Source organism: Dendropsophus ebraccatus, chromosome 12, assembly GCF_027789765.1.
Source record: "Dendropsophus ebraccatus isolate aDenEbr1 chromosome 12, aDenEbr1.pat, whole genome shotgun sequence".
In the NCBI taxonomy this organism is placed as follows: domain Eukaryota; kingdom Metazoa; phylum Chordata; class Amphibia; order Anura; family Hylidae; genus Dendropsophus; species Dendropsophus ebraccatus.
This window is the reverse complement of record NC_091465.1, coordinates 22,121,162-22,127,161: the sequence shown is the minus strand read 5'-3', so window position 1 is coordinate 22,127,161 and position 6,000 is coordinate 22,121,162. Positions and strand designations below refer to the sequence as shown.

The window sequence follows — 6,000 nt, the reverse complement described above, 5'->3', positions numbered from 1 at the left end:
AAGAAAAAATGTGTACTGTATACTGTATACTTTATACTGAGTGCACAAGTTTTTCATTGACCCTTATGTTCTAAGAAAAGAATACAGCCGTGGCTGCCTTGAAAACATTCATGCAACCTATGGCTGTTTCCATGTTTTATAGTCATCCCTAGGACTGCATTCATCCTCTTTAGCGACCGGGAGTCAAATGCAAAGTGTTTGGTGTTTGGCGAAATCAAACTTACGGTAGTTTTGCTCATCTTTAATAATAATAATAATAATAATAATAATAATAATAATAATAATAATCATGATAAGGGGAACATATAGGTGACAAAATGGAGTGAAATGTATACACTGTTGGAATCTTGTTTTGTTAGTGCAAATTTTTGAATACGTAGAGCAATACATTTACATACATTTTTTTAACCATAGAAACATACACACTTGACCGATATGAGAAGACTAGTCAGGAGATACAAGATAAGAGGAAAAGAATAAAGATGAAAAATCAAGCATGATGCATAAAAGAGGCAAAGAAATATGGTGGAGCAAAATAATCTTGAATATAAATCAAAATTTTATTAGCCTTAAAAATAGATTTTTAATATTTGACTTGACCTCTTTGTTTCGTAGACTGTATATAAAAGGGTTTAGAAGTGGAGCAATAACTGTATACATTAAAGAGACCACACTGTTCTGCCCAACTTTATAGCGTGACCTGGGCCTAAAATACATAGAAATTGCTGAACATAAAATATTATAACAACTATTAAGTGGGAAGAGCAGGTTGCAAAGGTTTTCTTCTTGCCGGATGCAGATCGTAGTTTGAGAATTTTTGAAATGATCTCTATATAGGAAATCATTGTTAATATGAAGGAACCAATTACAACACAGCCACCAATAACAAATATTATAAGTTCATTCACCCAAATGTCCTGGCAGGAGAGTTTAAGTAGCAGAGGAACATCACAAAAGAAATGGTCTATCTCATTGGATCCACAGAATGGTAATGAAAATGTGAGCACTGTGTGTATTAGGGCATTGGCTGCACCGATTATATTTGAACCCATTATATGCCAGAAACAGACTATTTCTCTCATAATCCGATTATACATAAGAGGGCGACATATGGCGTTATACCGGTCATAAGCCATGGCCGCCAACATATAGCACTCTGTTCCTCCAAATAGCAAGCCACTATACATCTGTATAGCACAGCCAGAAAAGGAGATGGCTTTACATTTTGAGAGTAAACTAGACAACATCTTAGGGACTGTAGATGAAACATACAGGATTTCCAAGAGAGAAAAATTAGCAAGAAAAAAATACATTGGGGTGTGGAGGCTTGGGCTGAGCTTATATGTAATAATTATACACAGGTTCCCAACCACTGTAATAATATATGTACATAGAAAGATAGGGAATAGAGAGACCTGATTATCAGTTATTCTTGAAAATCCCAAAAGAATAAATTCTGTTATCATAGTGTGATTGATATTCATTGTATCCAATTTCCTGGAGATTTAACAGAAATTGTTACATTATAAATATGCCACACCTAGTATAGAATATAATATAATTTAAAATAACACAGCAGGCGACCACAAGACCCTCAACAAGGAACAAAGGGCCAATCAATACCGATCTAAAAACAGTCTGCTACGCTGCCTCTCTTCTACTGATCATGAAGGTTCAGAGATTCAGATCTCATTTCATCATATACTGATGATTTACCTTAATTATAAGCAATTGTTTTGTATGAAAGCTCTAAGATCCATTAAATGTAACACTTACTGTATTATTTCTTTAGAATACATGCGCATTTAATTTCCAATTCATCGCGAAAGGCCGAAAGGGCCAAGATAATCCAAGAGAAAAAATAAGTCATATTAGGAATTTTCAAAATGTTTTGGGCCATTTCTCCCTTTGTCTTTCTAAAATGTTAAAACCATTCATGCAGAACGTTTCCTTCATAATAGACTGTGACTGAACCATTCTATAGTTACAGTATATAAAAGGTTAAGAACCATTTGGGACTCATCCCATGACTATTGATAATTGTTTCTTGTGTTAGAAAATTAAAAATGTTTAATTAAGTTGTAAAATAAATGCATCTAAGAAAAAAAAAAGTTCTAGCAAATGTCCCTAGAACATATTCTATAAAAATGAATATGTTTTACTGTAGCTGTATTGTCCATTGAATTTAAAAAAAAACTGTACAGAAAAAGCATACTTAACCCTTTCCATCCATGGGTCATTGATTCCTCAATGCCCAGGTAGTTTTTGCACATCAGCTTATGGGATCATAATGATCCCATAAGCTGATGTCCCTATGTCTGCCCCCTCTCCTCAGTCAAGATTGTGACAGCGGCAGGGGAGAGAGGGGAGGGGGCAGAGCACACGGCTGCATGCCCTGCCTTCCCTTTCTCCCCCCACCGGCTCCGTAGCCAGGAAACCGGATGCCTCCATTGCTACCATGGGGGCTCTGCGATCACTTCGCAGAACCCTGATGGACACTGAACAGAGAATTCCCCCTCTGTAGAGGGAGAATTCTCTGTCAGGAGCCCTATAGATGCTGCGGTCATGTTGATAGCCGGGACCAGCCGCGGATGACACAGGCGCAGATTCTACACCTGTGTCATCTTGCAGTGTAAATTAACGTCACTGCAGCATCAGGCACAGGCTGCAGCTACCTTAATTTACTGTGCAGCGGCGGGAGGGGGTTAAAGTAAGATCTAAAAACGTCTACTTAGGCTGGGTTCACACTACTTATATTTCAGTCAGTATATGTATATTTCAGTCAGTATATTTCAGTCAGTATTGCAACCAAAACCAGGAGTGGATTAAAAACACAGAAAGGATCTGTTCACACAATGTTGAAATTGAGTGGATGGCCACCATATAATGGCAAATATTTGCTGTTATCTTAAAGCAACGGCTGTTATATTGAAATAATGGCAGTTATTTACTGTTATATGGCGGCCATCCACTCAATTTCATCATTGTGTGAACAGATCCTTTCTGTGTTTTTAATCCACTCCTGGTTTTGGTTGCAATACTGACTGAAATATACTGACTGAAATATTCGTAGTGTGAACCCAGCCTTATAAAACAGGAAGGCAGCAACTAAATGCTTTAAGTGGGTCAAAAATTGTCCATAGCAATTATTAAAAAACAAAAAAATAAATCAGTTTCTGTTATACGATACCTTATATTGGTAGAACCCTCTGCTGTTCTTTGTTTTGCTAATTTCTGTGCCCACCGGGCACATTGGTACTTGTGTGTAGAGGTTTATCTCATATTTTCTAAGGGTAGCTTCACACATACCGAATTCGCAGCGGATTTCACACTTCGAAATTGCAGCGAAATCTGTAGCGAATCCTGGTACTGTGATCTTTAATGGGATTACATACCCGAAGCAGAATTTTCATTCCGCTGTGAGTATGTAATCCGTCCCCTTTAACCCCCGCCATCCGCAGCACACGGCTGCATCTGAAGCTCCTGTCGATCCCGCTCAGCAAATACAGTAAACATTTTTATTAAAGTACTGTATTGCCCCCCAAAAGTTATACAAATCACCAATATACACTTATTACATATAGCATTTTTTCCTGCACTTACTACTGCATCAATTACACACGAACCCAGGATGCCAGTTAAGGCCCAGCAGTTGCCAACAAGGAGGCAAGGGCAGGCACACCAGTAGAAAACATGGATGCCAGTTAAGGCCCAGCAGTAGTAAACATGGATGCCAGTAAAGGCCCAGCAACAACAAGGCAAGGGCAGGCACACCAGTAGTCAACATGGATGCCAGTTAAGGCTCCGCAACATGGAGGCAAGGGCAGGCACACCAGTAGTCAACATGGATGCCAGTTAAGGCCCAGCAACAAGGAGGCAAGGGCAGGCACATCAGTAGTCAACATGGATGCCAGTTAAGGCCCAGCAACAAGGAGGCAAGGGCAGGCACACCAGTAGTTAACATGGATGCCAGTTAAAGCCCAGCAACATAGAGGCAAGGGCAGGCACACCAGTAGTCAACATGGATGCCAGTTAAGGCCCAGCACAAGGAGGCAAGGGCAGGCACACCAGTAGTCAACATGGATGCCAGTTAAGGCCCAGCAGTAGCCACCATGGAGGCAAGGGACAGTTGCTGCAGGGACAGTTGAATGCTGCACTTGGACACCTTGCTGGAGGGTGTGGAGCATAGTGGAGGTGCAGGGGTGCGTGTAGGGTGGGAGGCCCTTGTGCCTGGGGCCTGGGCGGGGGGACTGACAGAGCCAGCACGTGACACAGGGGAAGGAGCAGGTGTGTGACTTGCAGTCACTAAACAGCCTTGGTTCCACTGAATGGGGTGTTTTGCACTCATATGCCTGTGCATGCTGGTAGTGGTTAGGCTAGTAGTGGTGGCTCCCCTGCTGATCCTGGCGTGGCACACGCTGCACACTACAGTCCGTCGGTCATCCACACTTTCTTTAAAAACCTCCAGACCTGGCCACAGGAGTTTGACTCCGTGAAACAGTTTTTGATCTACTTGCTCCGCCCCTGCTTCTCCCTCTGCCCACCCCTCTTCTTCTTCCAACCGGTCCTGCGGGTGAACTTCCCCCCCCCCTTCCTCAGAAGCACGGTCTTCACTAGGCTTATCTACCCAGTTCGGGTCAGTCACCTCGTCCTCATCCACCAGCTCTTCCTCCATTTCCTCACTCTCCTCCTCACTTTAAGTTACATCCATGACAACAACCTCACTGTCTGACAACCGGGTCTCATCGTCATCATCAGACACCTCTTCCAACCCCGCTTGCAAGTCCCCACTCTCATCACCCACTGACTGCGTGACCTGCATAGTTTGGGCATCAGGACGGATCGACTGCTCCAGTTGCTCTAACTCAGGGAAGGGTCCAGAAAAGAGTTCCTGGGAGCATGGTGGTGGATCTGAATCTCTTCTTTCCCTGGAGGGGCCAGGCTGTGGGGAAGGAGGCTGAGCTACTGGAGCAAGGGTTCCACTCTCTTGGGTAGCATGGCTGGACTGCGTGGAAGACTGGGTGGTGGATAAGTTACTGGATACATTATCCGCTATCCACCTGATCACCTGTTCACACTGCTGCGGTTTCAATATCGGTCTACCATGAGACCCCGTAAGTTGGGCAAAGATGCTAGTGAGTGGACATCTGCGGTGTGCCACTGCTACCTCGCCAACAGGTGCTGCTGTGTCACCCTGCCCTGAACCACGGCCTCCGGCAACGGCATTACTTGGAACCCCACGCCCACGCCCTCGTCCTCGACCCTTACCCCGGGAGTTTACCATTTTATGGACACTGCACAGTATCGAACTTAGATAGGCCTTGCGTATGAAATACAGAAATCAGGAAAAATACTTGTGCTCCCACTAGTTTAGGGGGGGGGGCTGTACGGTACAATCTGGTAGTGGGTGGACCTAGATACATGCTGTGATACCCCCTTACAATGAGCAGTGAAGTTTTATAAAAGTATACTACAAATCCCAGCAATACAGTGTAGTACCCACTAGTTTAGAGGGGGCTGTACGGTACAATCTGGTACTGGCTGGACCTAGATACACGCTGTGATACCCCCGTCCAATGAGCAGTGAAGTTTTATAAAGGTGTACTACAAATTCCGGCAATACAGGGTAGTACTCACTAGTTTAGGGGGGCTGTACGGTACTATCTGGTACTGGCTGGACCTAGATACACACTGTGATACCCCCGTCCAATGAGCAGTGAAGTTTTATAAAGGTGTACTACAAATCCCAGCAATACAGTGTAGTACCCACTAGTTTAGGGGGGGGGGGGGGCTGTACGGTACTATCTGGTACTGGCTGGACCTAGATACACGCTGTGATACCCCCTTACAATGAGCAGTGAAGTTTTATAAAGGTGTACTACAAATCCCAGCAATACAGTGTAATACACACTAGTTTAGGGGGGGCAGTACGGTACTATCTGGTACTGGCTGGACCTAGATAAACGCTGTGATACCCCCGTCCAATGAGCAGTGAAGTTT

The 6,000-nt window shown here is 43.6% G+C and overlaps 1 pseudogene; it reads right to left on the bottom strand.

Moving 5' to 3' along the window:
* Positions 1-552: 552 nt before the first annotated feature.
* LOC138770059 (olfactory receptor 5V1-like) lies at positions 553-1,484 on the bottom strand (annotated as a pseudogene).
* Between the last annotated feature and the right edge of the window lie 4,516 nt (positions 1,485-6,000).